General features: G+C 30.2%; 2 protein-coding genes across 2 annotated transcripts in view; one reads left to right on the top strand and one right to left on the bottom strand.

Annotated features, from left to right (window-relative positions):
• Positions 1–15,594, bottom strand: part of LOC145314690 (uncharacterized) — a 213,589-nt gene that overhangs the window by 135,015 nt on the left and 62,980 nt on the right. The gene's annotated exons all lie outside the window — the stretch shown is intronic.
• Positions 1,296–15,594, top strand: part of LOC145314971 (uncharacterized) — a 171,418-nt gene continuing 157,119 nt past the window's right edge. The window contains exon 1 of the mRNA XM_080155045.1: positions 1,296–1,432. The gene's annotated coding sequence lies outside the window, so the exon portion shown is untranslated. The remainder of the gene's footprint in view (positions 1,433–15,594) is intronic.

Genomic DNA, 15,594 nt, shown 5'->3' with positions numbered 1-15,594 from the left:
GGTCTATTGTGTATCTATCTATTTGTGTTTCACTTGTCGCTCGCTCCCCAAAAATACGTCCAAATATAGGAAAAGCTGCCAACCCAAATCCAACAAATTAACCATATATAATCTTTATTGAACAGACATAAGAGTGACCCAGTTGTGGTTTAATATATTTTTATATAATAGGGTGGTTTTAAGCTATTTATTAATTGAGTGCTGCAGTGACATACAAAATTTAATTGTTTAATTAATTGTTAAATAATTCAGGCCACCATTTTTCGAGATCTTTAGCTACAGACAAAAAACCTTACTACTTTTTATAATGGGATGTAGAAAAGGAGAGTTTCTTTAAAAAACAGTTTTTGGCATCAGAAAATCTGATTAGGTGTAACATGCACATATCTAGGCATAGGTGCTTTGATTTTGAATTGGTATATAATATTCTATGTTGGAGTATCATGCATATTTCTAGGCATAGGTGCTTTGATTGCCAGGTGTCCGGCACTTGCAAATGTCCATACTTTCCCTCAAAATTAAAGAATTAGCAATTTTTTTTTAGTGGGGGATGTGTTAGTTTTTCCCTAAATTTTTCTCTAAGATGAATAAGAACCCCCCCCCCCCCCCCATTCTACAAAATAGATAAAATCCTTCCATATATATACAAGAAATTTTACTGTTAAAGTGAACCATAACGGTCCAGTGGTTAGCAAATACATGAAAAAATTACAGGAAATTAGGCAAGGATAGTAAAATTTCTTTTCAGAAAGACAATAATACCCAAAATAAGCGAAGCATTAGAATATAAAAGTTAGTTTTTTTTTAATATTGTTGACAAGGGAAAAAGTTGTTAAGGCAAAATTTTGAACTTTATTTAAAAATCAATTTGGTTTGATTTCTCAGTTTTAGGCAACTAATGCTTTTACATTTTTAAAATTCATTAAAAAAAACAAATATTTTACTTTTTTGAAAAATAATAAAAAGCTGTCTTAAATTTTAGCTGTATGACAGAAACTTCGAACTCATATGGTTTTAAAGAGAGGCAGTTTAGGGTTGGTTATGCAGTTAAGTGATAGATAGAGAGAGAGTGCGAGAGAGAGAGAGAGAGAGAGAGAGAGAGATGAAAAGTGAGAGAGATAGCTGCCATCTGAGAGAGAGAAGAGATAAAAAGAAAGATAGAAATTGAGCATAAAAGAGAGAGAGAAAGAGATTAGAAAGATATATAATATAGCGAGAAAGAAAGAGATAGAGAGAAAAGGAAAAAAGAGAGAAAGATAGATAGATAGAAAACAGAAGTTGTGTGTGTATGGCTCAGTTTGAGTTGGACAGTGGTGAAGTGAACATACAATATCTCCATCAATATTTGTGCTAGTGATTTTAATAACTAATAAAACTGTGTGAAGTGTTTTTAAGCATTTTTTTGGCATCTTGCTATAATGATGCTTTCATGGTAAGTTTCTTTAAAAATTTGAAAATTAGTCTGAATTTAAATGTTGTAGAGGACATTGGTAACGGGTACCCAAAGTTTATAAGAACGCTCTCTCATTCAATGGCTCAAAAATCTTTTGGGTACTTTTATCAAATCTTGTTTGTTTGGTTCAAAACTACACTGTCCAAACTTTTCAAACCAATAATTGTAAAAATCTGTAGAATGGGTAACTTTGCTTACAATCAATGGGGATTTAGATATATATACCGTGCCTTGTTTCATACCTTAAGATGCATTGATTTAATAAATAATTATAGTAAGAAAAGACGGGGAAAGAAAAACAATCACACATATTAAACATCTTTAACAAAAACCATTTAGTTATTAGATAGTAGAGTTACTAATCATTATTGTTAATTTTCCTTTCATTCGTCTATCCTTCATATATCATTACTAGTACCTAGGGGCTTAAAAAAAGCTTAAAACTAAGACTAAATTCTGAAAATGAAATAGCCTAAAACCATCATGAGACCTATGTGAAGCTTACCCAAAATAAAGAATCAAATCAGTTCAGTAGCTATTGAAATCTTAAGCTTCAGATAAAAAACCCTTACTACTTTAAATCAAAGGATATCCAGCTGTAAATGTATTAAGTGTTATTAACTGCAAAAAATAATAAAAACCTTGACCGATAATCTGACACCATTTTTGACCAACAAAAAAGGTTCTCCAATAATGTTTTCTTCCAATATACAACTAGAGGATTAATGATGTACAAATTATCATACTGTCAAGTCAAATTATAGAGTAGCTTTGCGACTAGAATATCAAGGATGACAACATCCATTAAAGCGAACCTTAAAAAATTAGACAGTAGTACAAACAAACATTCAAGAAATCAAGCTTATAAGAGTTATTTATCGTATCGTACTATAGACAGCTTTCCGCGGATATTAAAATGAAAAATTATACGAATAAAGTCAGTTTTTCTTTAAATTGTCTGTAATACGATGCTACACATGACTTTTCAGTATGACTGAGAACAAGTTCGAAACTAGCGGATATTAATGGGGTTTGAAGGCATACTGGAATTTGATTATAAAAAAGGATAAAAAATCAACATAACGAACTTTTATTACCTAACGATTCGAGTATTGAAATGCTTTCAAGAGTATACTTATCTATCACAGGAATCATTATTTGAGGTTTAGATTAGATTTGATGATTCAAACGTATGGACGGACTAATCCCAATGATAGTAAAGCTTTGCTCTAAAAAGGGTTTAATGTAGTAAGGGTTGAAGCTGGTGGAATGACTATGCTTAAATTACCCTTCATCTAAGTGCAGCTATTATTGCACGCTACAGCCTGTTAAAAACGAGGTTTTTCTACAATTTTGGGTTTGTCTGTATGACGTCAGTCCGTCGCGAGTAATCCTTTGATGAGAATAAAATTGCTATATTAGTAAACAATAGGATCTTTTCGTTTATTAAAGGCCACTAAAACACAGAGAAGTTAAATTTGAAATTAATACAATCCCTTTCAGCTATTTTCATACTGAAGGGATAAGACAATGGCCGATAAATTATTGTACATCCCCAATGATGAAACACAAAATTACCCCTTCTGTTGATTGAAATCAGTTGTTGAAACGTTTGAACACTCTACTTAATAAATCAACCAATCAAAATTCACTAAAGTCCCCAAAGTTATTATGCCAGCGAATAAGAAAAAGTTATTATAAAACTTTGGGGACTAGTAAATAAACAGCCCTTTGTCCCCTCTCTATCTGCATTGTTTCCTATCTTTAGAAATTCAAAAATACATTCATAGTTTCTTCCATAGGCCTAGATATTATTATAAAGTTAATTCACATGTTTCGCTAAATTGAAACTACTAATCCTTGTTTTAAAAGTTTAATGTATGAAACCTAAATACCCTTTACTTAGGTATATAATATATATACCGTTTCTTTCATCTGTAAATAGAGTAGAATAAAATAATAGATTCAATTTCAAATATCAAGAACAATCATCTAAAATGTAGCACAGCTTAAGACCTTAAGGGATAAGACAATGGAGATATAAATCGGTTCCAGGACAAACGCAGGAGTCCCAAACGTCGGAGTGGACAAACGCAGGAGTGTTAAAATATTAATTTTATTAAGTATTTCTATACAGATTAGGTTAGGTTAAGATATGAATGAACAAATAAGCCCCCCACAGGGGTTAGGGATTTAAAAAACCTATAAAATGGTCTAAAATAGGACCATAAATGAGGTACATCCCTAATAATGATAAACATAATACGCCTTCTGTGGATTAAAATTATTCATTAAAAAATTGTTTTGTAGCAATGATAAACCTAAAGTTGATAAAATTCGACATAATATATTTAAATCAATATATTAATCAAATAAAACTTTTTTAATATTTGAAGTGGATATACCTAGTAAGAGAGGGAACATTGGGCTGTTTAATACACTAGTCCACAAAATTCTATAATAACGTTTTCTTTTTCGTTTACTTTGGGGATTTTATTAAAATTAATTGGTAGATTTATTAAGTTAAGAGTCCAAACATTTCACTAATTGTAACTACAGAAGGGGTAACTTTTTGTATCATCATTGGGTATGTACTTCAATTTAATCCTTGGATATATACCAACATACACCTATTATTATTGAGCAGCTATGCCGTCAATAAATTTGATGAATATTTAAATATGGAGTGAATGAAGAACAAGTTTTCCCACCTTTGTCTTGGAAAAATATGTGTTACAATGTTGGCATTTTTCAACATGGCTCTAATAACGAGAACTAAGTAGTGGGGACTCTCAAAATATTTAAAGTTTAATAAAAATGCCAGGCGTCAATTGCTCTGAATAAAAGCAAGGATGACAACATCCATGTAGCTCATAGGGACTCAACAAATAAGACAGACAAAACATTAACAAATATAAAGTAGCAACACTTTCAATGTAAAACAATATTTAGAAATCCAAAAATGTCTCGCTAATAATCTATCCAAAAATAACTTGAATTTATAATGTTCAATTATAGAAACAGAGGGACAGAAAAACCAAATTATTGGAAACCTTGGTAGTAGCATCTTTAAAGTCATTTCCAATTATAATTTTCAATTATACTTTGAACAATTTCAAAAATCCACTTATTTTGTAAATATGAATACCAAAGAATGCTGTAGACATTAAAACATATAATGTTTATTGCATCGTATTATAGACAGCTTTCTGTGGATATAAAATAAATATAGATTAATTCCAGTTTTGGTAGCCCCGAAATCAGAAGACCCGAGCAAACAAAACCGTTAATAATTTTCGTTGAAGATTGTCTATAATACGATGCCATACATGATTTTTTAGTATGGCTGAGAACCAGTTCTAATCCTGCGGGTATTAATTGGTTTCTAAGCCATACAGAAATTGTATTTATTTTGTAAATTCTATACCAAAGAATGTTGTAGACATTGAAATACATATCTTGTGCATCGAAAATGAATTCAAAATTATCTTTTTCTGATCACTAAAGTGACTATCCAAATACATACACACGTTCATAAAAGGACAACAGATTTATTTTTATTTTCAGTGCTTATTTGTAAATTAATAATTTAATATAAAAATGTAAATGATAGTTTTGTTTGTGCTTTTATGAATTTCCAATTTTAACCAGAAAACATTATTTGATTGCAAAGCTACCGTTCGTCCGTAACGCTATTGGAGAAGAAGTGAATTATTCGGCTGATTTTTTTTGGAGGATTTCTCTTACCAATTAGAATCCAGTATATAACTCCTATATTCTGAAATGCATTTAAATTCAGTCTACCTATAGTGCTTTATTTTCATTGTATTTAATTTATTAATAAGACTCTATGAATTTAACTTTCTTTTTGTACTTAAACTAACAATGTTTTTTTTTTTATTTTAATTTGTTAAAAACTGCGAAATACAAAACTCCCAAAAATCAATGAAGATAATAAGATATCTATTAATTTCCCTCAATGGTAAGTGGGTTAAATTAAGTAATACTTTATCTCATTAAAAAGCTCACTAGATAAAGCTTTATTACAGAGTTTCCTGTTGAGGAATGAATATGTCCCCTATTCTACTATTTGTGATGTCTTTAACCTTTCTGTTACACCACTATAACATAATAATTTATGGCTAGCAACAGTTGAAATTATACTGTATTTTCATGGTATTAAAGATCTGTAGAACCATTCTTATATGCATATAAAGCTGGTATGATTAATGAAGCAGTAGGGTTTGTGTGTATGTATTCAGGGATCTATAGGGATAAGACAATTCTCAATAAATTTTTTTACATCTTTAATAATGATACAATGAAAATTACACCTTCTGTAGATTAATATTAGTAGTTTGGACACTAAACTAAATGAACCAACCAATCAAAGTTTAATAAAAGTCCCCAAAGTTGAATAATATAATAAGAAAACGTTATTAAAAAACTTTGGGGAATAATAAAAACCATCGTCCCTTTCACCCCTGGTATGTATACAGGATTCTACAGGGAAAAAAAGGATGCTTGTAGTTGTTTTAATCTACAACTCTTTCTCCCTCACACTATCAATAATTATAAGCCACAAAAAAACAGAATTTAAATATTGAAAATCAAACGGGGGTGAGATTAATTTTATCATCTTTGTCCTATACCTGTACCCGTGATGAAAATCTAAGAATAAGTTTGAAACTGGAAATAGTAACAAATATATTTATATGCATATCAACAATGGATATAGAATACGTGGATATATTGACAGGGAAGTATTTGTTCGTCAATTTAGGTTGCTAATATGGACCTCATTTATTGGTCATTTTTTCTATCCAGTAAGAGGGGAGTGGATGGAGTGAAGGGGTTTGATTAGGGGTATTGTTAATTTAGTCAGCTGGGAGTATCTCTATACTAGAGTACATGAAAATCTGGTGCAACATCCAAGTAATTATATATCGAGTATATCAACCTTAGCTTAACAAGTTAAGGGATATAGAGATTTAAATACATTTAAATTAAGTATATTTGAGTAAAAAGCAGTAGCGTGCACCGGGTTTCCAAAAATTTTGACACCCCAAAAAACAAAATCTAGGGGGGTGTAATATATGCAACAAAAAGGGTTTAAAACTTAATATAAAAATCATAGAACTGCATATTTTTGGTAGAATTAAAGAAATTAATTTTAAAAAGACGTCTTTGATACTCATATAATAGGTTTGTTTGTACTTAAAATCTTAAAATATATTATTTTTTATCTAATCTGAAAGTTTAACTTACTTTAAAACTTTACATTTAGTTTTTATTAATTTTATAAACTAATTAGGCTATATTGTATTATTATTGTTTGTGATTAATAGGTGCTATCTATATGCAAACCTAAACAACACAAAAAAATGCTATGTTGCAATGTGTAGAGTTTTCCTTGTTATAAATTGAGTGCGGGCGTATGAATGTATGTAAATATCAATTATTTTCCAGATATATATGAATAGGCAGGTATAGGCAACCTTTTTGGATCAATAGCTTCTCCATAAGTAAGGTTATACACTATCCGCCGCATAAACCACACCGTGTCACACTAGAGACGTTAAAAATGACACCAAATGCTATTATGTCTGGCGCGTGAAACTAATAGTAAGAGTAGGGGCGTAATGCCTTGGCCCGTTTAAAAGATTATATGTATTACCATCCATAGTTATGACTTCCAGAGAAGAATCGTTAAATAAAAGGATTTGTTGTCTGTTACTGAACGTAATATCCAATATTTCATAGCAGATTATGCCCTCGAGTTCTCTAGAGAACTCCACCTCATTTACTTGCATCTTTTCTTTGAGGACCCTTTATAAAATAGCCTAAATCCTGACAATGACGAAGATTGCATAAACTATCGGACAAGCTTTGCCCGAGATCTAAATTTACATACACAGTACACACATCTTTATACTGAAAAGAACTAATTACTTTGTTAATTCTACGCTACTTTGATAATACCATTCCTTGTTTATTAACGGGTGTTTACTGCTTATGTTTTATCCATTATCATATATGCACAATCATTAGATATAAGTAGAGGGTGGCTACTTTTATATACAGACTACTATGTATTAGTATTTGTTTTTTAAATACTTTCATACATTATTGCAAAACTAAAGTTATTTTACAATTTTGCTTTGTATATTAATTTAAAAACTACTAGCGGCTAGGGGGCCTTGCTTAGGGGGCTATTCAAAGGGGCAGAGAGTGGTTAGCCTAAAACAAAGTAAAGACTTGAATCTGAAAATGAAATAGCCTAAAACCATTACAGGACATAGATAAAAGAGAAAACCCAATAGGTTCATTATCTTTTGAGATCGTAAGCGTCATACAAAAATACTTACTGCTTTAAATAATAGGATAATGGCTTACCTCCCTAGTTTGAATGTGCTACGTGAGTTTGCTTTTAAAAATTTTAAGAATGGGTGTTGGTTCGAATTTAACACATATATTTTATTGGCTTAAAAATTTGTGATATTTTTATTTTCAGTTTTATATGATAACTATAAAAAAGAATCAATAAATTCATTCATAGTAATAAAAGTGCAAGTTTTGAAATATTTTTAAATCATGTAAATACCAAATAACAAAAAGGTTTCAATTCTTTTGATATAAAAGATCCCACAAATGGCTTGACGTATAATCAGGGAGGGCGAAGTCAAAAGGCTATTTATTACACCAGTCCCAAAATTCTTCTCATTAGTTTGCTTCACAACCTTGAACACTTTTATTAAATTTTGATTGGTTGGTTCATTTAGTTGAATATTCAAATGTTTCAACCACTGATTATAATCTACATAAGGTGTAATTTTGTGTATTCTTATTGGGGATGTACATTGTACATCAATTTATCAGCCATTGTCTTATCCATTTAGATCCCTGCATAGACTGCTATGTTCAAGATGGTTGGGTTTATTTCCACCCTCAATTGATGAAATAACTACCAAAAAAGTTTTTTTTAGAAAGTAAAAAGTCAAATGACACAAGAAAATATCTTGGTTTAATCTTTTGGACTACCAAGTAAAATTAAAGATAAAATCAGTTAGGTTTATTTTATACAGGGATCTAAGGGATAAGACAATAAAGATGAAATAAATATACATTCCCATCATCTTTAAAAGTTTGGACACTAATACCAAATATGTGGAATGTCCCCTCCCTCCCTCCCTGATTTTATACAATAGTTAGTTTATTTTGGTATGTTTATACAAAACCAACAAAAATTCAGTTTTTTTTTGCATCCAGATGCAAAGTTTAATCCTTTTTACATCACGTCACACTAGAGATGTAGAAAATGTAAGAACCTTTTGTAGGCTTATCAACTTTTGATGCTTTTAATTAAATATTAATTGGTTGTTACAAACCTAATATCCAAACTTTTCCTCCAATAATTTCAATGTACATGACTTAGTTAAAGCGTTTTGAAATGAAAAAATGTTAAGCCCCCAAATAGTCATAGACACAAAGTTATATATATTAATACAAAATGTTTTTGAATTGTATATAAGGATAATTTGAATTGGTTGTAATTGTATTGTGAGTTAGGCAACTGAGTAATAGGCCAATTTAACTTGTACTCAAACAATAGATTTATTACACTAGATAGTCAATCAGACAAAATATTCCGTCCAACTTGAAAAAGAATCAAGAGATGATGAAATTTTTTATTTATGTTTTAGCCACATGTGACTTTACCTTATTTTTGGCTAACAAATAATATGATATATTTTTTTCTATACTGTGTTACGATTGGTCCAATAACTTTTACACTCTCATCAAATAAAACCAACTACAAACCCTTTCTGTACACATTCTTAATTTAGTTAATCACAGATATCTTATTAATAGACGATAGTTTGATGTCCCAATGATAATAACCAAAAATTACCCCGTCTTTAAAATTATTCACTAAAACATAAAACCGATCAAATTAAATAAAAGTATCTAAAGTAATTGAACCAAACAATAAGATAAACTTTGTGTACCAGTGCAGTATAATTTGAGTTATTTTTTACCTTTTTAAAAATGTTCCTATTAGATTTTCAAATAAAACAAAAATAAAGCATAAAAAATGTCATTATTGTTAAATCACGAAACTTTAATAGTTATTTATTGCATCTTATTTTAGACATCTTTCAGCGGATAGTAAAATAAAAAGTTTAAAATTGATAATGATTACTATTTTACTATTCCAGGAATATTGTCTGCATTACGTTGCTATATATGATTTTTCAGTATGGCACACGGTTCTAATCCAGAGGATGTTAAGCCATACTGGAAAATGAATTATTTCTAATTAAATTTAATTAAAATGACTTATTCTTATAAATTATTTTTCAGTATGTTTAATTTTTAAAGACAATCAAGTTTATAAAAAAAAAAGACTTTAAGTCCCCTGCTTGGTTCTCCTTTAGTATATGACGTTCTTTCAATTACTTTTAGATTAGCTAATAAAAAATAGATTTAAAAAATTAATCCTTCACTTTTTTTAGTTTAATAAAGGATGAGAAACAAACGATTTTCAAATTTATCTAATCTAAATTCACTAAATTGAAATATTTATTTTAGCGACTCCAAATATACAAAAGCATTTTACACTTAAAAATTACGCTTAAAAAATTTAAAAGTAAAAAATACTCTCCCGTAAAATAGTTATACACTTATATGGACCCATTAGAGCTTCACTGTAGATAAGAACCATGTCGGTCCAGTGGTTAACGAGATCCTTCGCTGTACACACTGACAGACATTCTTTCTGTTAGATTAGTATAAGTTTATCAATTGAGTCAATGTAATCAATTAACAAAAACTAATGTCTGAATAATCTTTTTGAACGAAATATTGAATATTAAAAGTACATCTCCTCTAAATTTAATAGAGTTTTCATCATTGTCTGAACACCTGTATTAGTTGTGTAGGTGTTATTGTGTGTCAGAGTATTATCCACTAGTATTCATAAAATCCCGCTAAAAAAATTCCTACATTTTTCCTGAAATCCCTCCAAAAATTACCACATTTTTTAGCATAGTCAGCTTTTTTATTCTTCTGATTTGGTATTATCTCAAAATAAGGCTGCAGTCAAAATATCTTTAAAATTTACTTTGCCATATATATCTGCAATTAAAAAAAAATATTAAGAAAATAAAAAAAAAACTACAATGACATATAATCTATAGAAATAATTTTCATTTATTGTCGGAACATAAAATTCACTGTTGTTTGGTCTTTTTTTACGACCAATTTATGTAAAATTGTTTTGAATATGCATAGCAGCGGAGAATATTTAAAATCAAATATTGGGACAAATTCAGAGGATTTAGTAATAAATTGACAGTCTAAAAAAATCCTCAAAGTGTAGTAATTTCAAAATGAGGGTATGTTATATAATACGTCCTTTCTTAATACGGCCGATTATCTACAGTAACTAAGCAGTCAAAATTTACATTATCTAAGCAGTTAATACAATATATGTATTTTCTCTCTATCTCTAGGGGGAACATAGGGCTGTGTTTATTAAGTTGAGTGTCCAAACGTTTTAACCACTAATTTTAATGTACAGAAGGGGAGCTTTTTTGTAACATCATTAGGGATGCACATTAATTTATCGACCATTGTCTTATCCCTTTAGATACATGGTTACTTATGAATGCAACTGTTCTGTTTTTTAAAAGACAAGTTAGATGTTTCTTTATTCCTTGATAAAAATTTTATATTTTAACCCAATAAAATCGTGATTGGCTACTTCATACATTATTGACATGTTTATGGTAATATTTTTATACATTTTTTTTTGTATCATAGCTGTATTTTTTTCTGTAATTAGGGTCAGTTCTTTTGTCCATCCGTAATGTTAGAACTGTCCTTTCGATTTCAAGCTTCGCATGATGATTCTTATATCAGTGTAGGGCACAATGTAGAGTATCTCCAGCATTAAATGTGTCGTCAAAGATGACAGCTCGATTTTTTTTAATTATCAAAGTTGCTCCGCAACCAAAAATGCAGTTATACTCGTTTTTGTTCCAAATTAGCAGCAACTTTTTATGAAAAGAAAAAAGTGTAAAAAGGCGCCATAATTTGGTTAAATTATGGCAGGTGATTGATTTCTAAGCTTTCTCATACAAACACCTTTCTTTTATTCTCTTTCTTTCGTTAAATTGTTCGAGGATTTTTACATTTTGGAAGATTTTTTTTCTTACAAGAAATTTTAGAAAATTTTAACACCTCAGCTTATTAGACTGGCGTCCGGACGGACATAGTCAGTCATGGAGTAGATGTACATTGGTCATAGGAAACTACACAAATAATTACAGATATCTATCTGAATTAAAATAAAATATTGTCTACATAACTCGATTTTATTTTATAGACATACTAGCGGCCTTACCCCTAGTCTCTAGGGGCTTTACCCCAAGAGATTTGATCAACCAATTTTTGTGTTATTTAAATTTAAAAAGAAAAATAAAATAAAAATTTTTTGGGAGGGAAATTTTTTTATATTTTTTTTCTTCAAAAAATTGGGGGGAGGGGGATATTTTTCATTTTTGGAGGGGGGTTGTGGGTGTCCCACCCCCAAAGAAAATAGCTTAAAACCATCACATGACCAGTAGGTATATTCCCTAAAGAGCCCAATCGGTTCAGTGGTTACTGAGATCTTAAGCTTCAGACAGACAGACAGACAGACATCGTACTACTTTGTATTACAGATTACTTTTGAGAACTTGAGGGATAAGGCAATAGGCGATAAATTAATATACATCTTTAATGATAATGAACGAAACTACGTCTTATGTAGATTAGAATTGAAAAGTTTGGACACTCGAACAACCCATTAGGCTTTGGCACTGAAAGTTTTAAGCCACTTAATGAGATAACGAGCTTATTAAATTAAACGCCTGTTTTGAAATCAATTATTCCCCCCTACAATAACAATCGATGGCAAGACAAAGTAACAGTTTTTCCTTTTCCCACTGTATTAAACGAACACTAAATAATTATGTAACTAAAAGAAGAATTGAGAAAAATGTGTTCAAAAATCATGTTTGGAGCCATTGAGAAATCAATCAAAATTAAAGTTTTTGAAAGTCATGCTATTAATATTATTATTGTGCATTCATTATTGGCAGCGGAGCTGCTCTATAATAATATTGATGGCAACTAATTCTGTCCGTTGCACATGGCAACTTTTTTTAGAATCTTACGGGAGGGAGATGACATTGGACCCATAGATTATACTGGTATCCAAAGTTTCATACCAAAGATATCTTTTCTTAGCAGTGTTTAAACTTTTCAATTAATAATTTTAATCTACAGAAGGGATTCACTTGTTTATCAACCCGTTGGCTGTAGATTAATTTATCTTCCATTGTCTTATCCATTTATTTCCCTAATTGTTTTTACTTCTGTCACTTCTCTCTATTATTAGGGTTTATATTTACTATTTGTATGTTCAAAAAGGTTGTAACTTAGTGAGAAGGAATGGCTCTGAAGGCTAAGGCAGCAGCTTAAGCCAAAATCGAAATGAAACACGAAACCTATACGTGATTTTCAGCTGTCGCTGGGGGGCAATTATTATTTTAGATTTATTTCGCTTGTTGGCTATACCATATTTCTGCTTAGGCAGACGGGTCTAGCTTGGAAGTGTATTTGGATTGTAAGGCTTGATCAGTAGAGTAAAATATTAATTGTAAAAAATCTACCAACCACATTTTAAAAAATCCACGAAATAGCTAATATTGTCATCCTTGCAGTATGCAAAAATTTAATCAATTAGGATATCTTTATTTATGGACAAGCCAAAATAAACTTGGTCTCTAATCAATTTTAAACTATAATATCGTGTACTTTAAGTACAGAAGCTCAAATATATGAATCATAAGGGTAAAAAGGCCTTTTATTTTAAAAACAATTGATTGCTTGCATCTTTAACAACTAATCGCAAGAACCAATAAATCAATTAAAGTTATACAGTTTTGATTATAGGATATCATATTTATTTAATGAACAAGAATGATAACATCTAAAAATAGCGAAGTACAAAAAAACACGGATGGACAAACGGGCAGACTGATGTTTTATAGCAGATGTTCATTGGTCATGAAAAATAGAAGGAAAAAAACGAAGAGAAAGGAGAATTATAAAAGATTATATTAAAATCACGAAACCTACATGAAAATATATTTGTCTTTTGTAGCATGACTGACAGCCCGACGGTCCAAGTAAATTGTACACTGTATGATTTTTTGAAAAAGAATAGCAGTCTATAATAAATAGCTGCCAAAAAATACAATATTTCTAAAAAATTACAGACTGACGGACAGGCAAAGTAAATTATAGAGAAGCTTCGCCTAATTGTCGATAAGTATTGTAAATAAATCACTTAATATGATATAATTGTAGATATTTTATTAAAGTTTAAGCAATCAATTTCTCATTATGTCCTTTCTAGGACAAAGTGCGAACGACAAAATAAATAGCTGCGCTATTTTGAATAAGTAAAAACAGAAGATAGAAAAGATATCGTGGAGTAAATTTTAATGTCTTTGAGATTGATATACTGATAAAATATTTCAATAAAATTAAAATTTAGATTCAAAATTTATGCAAAAATTTGACAGTTTCCTTTTAACTTAACCCATAAAACCCCCCTCTCTCCACTAGTTTTCTATTATTAGGATTTTATGCATGCATGGTATTAAAATACAAGTGATGATGACTCACATATTTTTGTATATTGATTGGTAGTATGTCATCAATGACCACTTATTTTTATGATCGTGATAAATAATGTCAATTGTGAGATCTATGTAATGACTCTTCAATAATATGTGAGTCATAAAGCCTTTTTTAGTGTTAAATAGTCGATATAAATATTTTAATTGGCATATAAAATCTAGCAAGGGGGGTTGTGTATGGTTCAAAAGATAAATTTGGGGAAATCACCAAAATTGTTGATATTTCCATATTTAATGTATCTGCACATACCATTAACATTGTTGGAAACAGGTGTGGAGTAGTACAATCAGGGAGGGGAGGGGACATTGGAATATAAATTATATCGGTCCCAAAAGTCTTTACACTTCTTCGTTACAACCTTAGGGAATATAAGAAACTTATTTAATATTTCCCACTTATAATTTTTATCTGCTGAAGGGGATATTTTGTTTTATCATAAGTGGAAATATAAATTGTCGTCCATTATCTTATCCCTTAAAATATCTGAGTAAACCAGTGATAGAGGGTAAGTATAATTGAAGATTAATCATTGTTCCCCCAAATTCTTTCGTATTAAGTCTAAATTATCCCTAGGAGGGCATAATTTCATGTAAAATGAAAAGCTTTTTATTATTAAAACCACCATTGTCTTTTCCCCCCCTCAGGAAAGATTTATTCAGTGCAACAACCTTATAATGAAGCTGTTGTGCTTTATGGTAAAGTATGTTCGTCCATATTCAAAATTTAATTAATTCACCTTGCGCTTACACTAGTTTATTAAATCAATGCTCTACCTACAGACCCCCCCCCCTCCTCCCTTCCATTACTTTTGAAACAAAATGAAAGAAAGTAAGGGTTAGTTTTTCCTTTATGCCTAACCCATACAGGGGGCCTTGATCCGGCAAGTCTACCCTGCACCTAATATAACCTAACCTAACATGAGTTAAAACTCAAACACATGAAAAATATATACCCACCCAATAATTATCTTTTTTTCGGTTGCTGTGTTTGCTAGAAATTCTGAGGGAAACCCCCATCAAATTTGTTAAAAAAGTTCTGTCAAAATATTTTGATTTAATTGATGATGCTTAGTTTCGCTACTAAAAACAACGCTTCATCCTTGTTGTTAATAAATCTGCAATAACGGATACTTAAATGTAAATGTGTACATTGTTCAGTTCACCAAGAACAATAATATCCTTATAATATAACAAGCGAAGCTACAACAATAATAGTAATAAAAGAAAAGACAATTCTTTAACATTTTAATACATAAAACACAGACATCTCTCTTGTATAGCGGCCGAGAAAATCTTGTTTTTGTCAGGAATTTCAAGAGATAAGACAATGGACGATAAATTGACGTACATTCCCATTGATGATAAACAAAATTAATACTTTTGTAA

This window comes from Acartia tonsa, chromosome 3 (genome assembly GCF_053477335.1).
Source record: "Acartia tonsa isolate MP-2025a chromosome 3, ASM5347733v1, whole genome shotgun sequence".
In the NCBI taxonomy this organism is placed as follows: domain Eukaryota; kingdom Metazoa; phylum Arthropoda; class Copepoda; order Calanoida; family Acartiidae; genus Acartia; species Acartia tonsa.
This window is presented reverse-complemented; position numbering and strand designations above follow the sequence as displayed.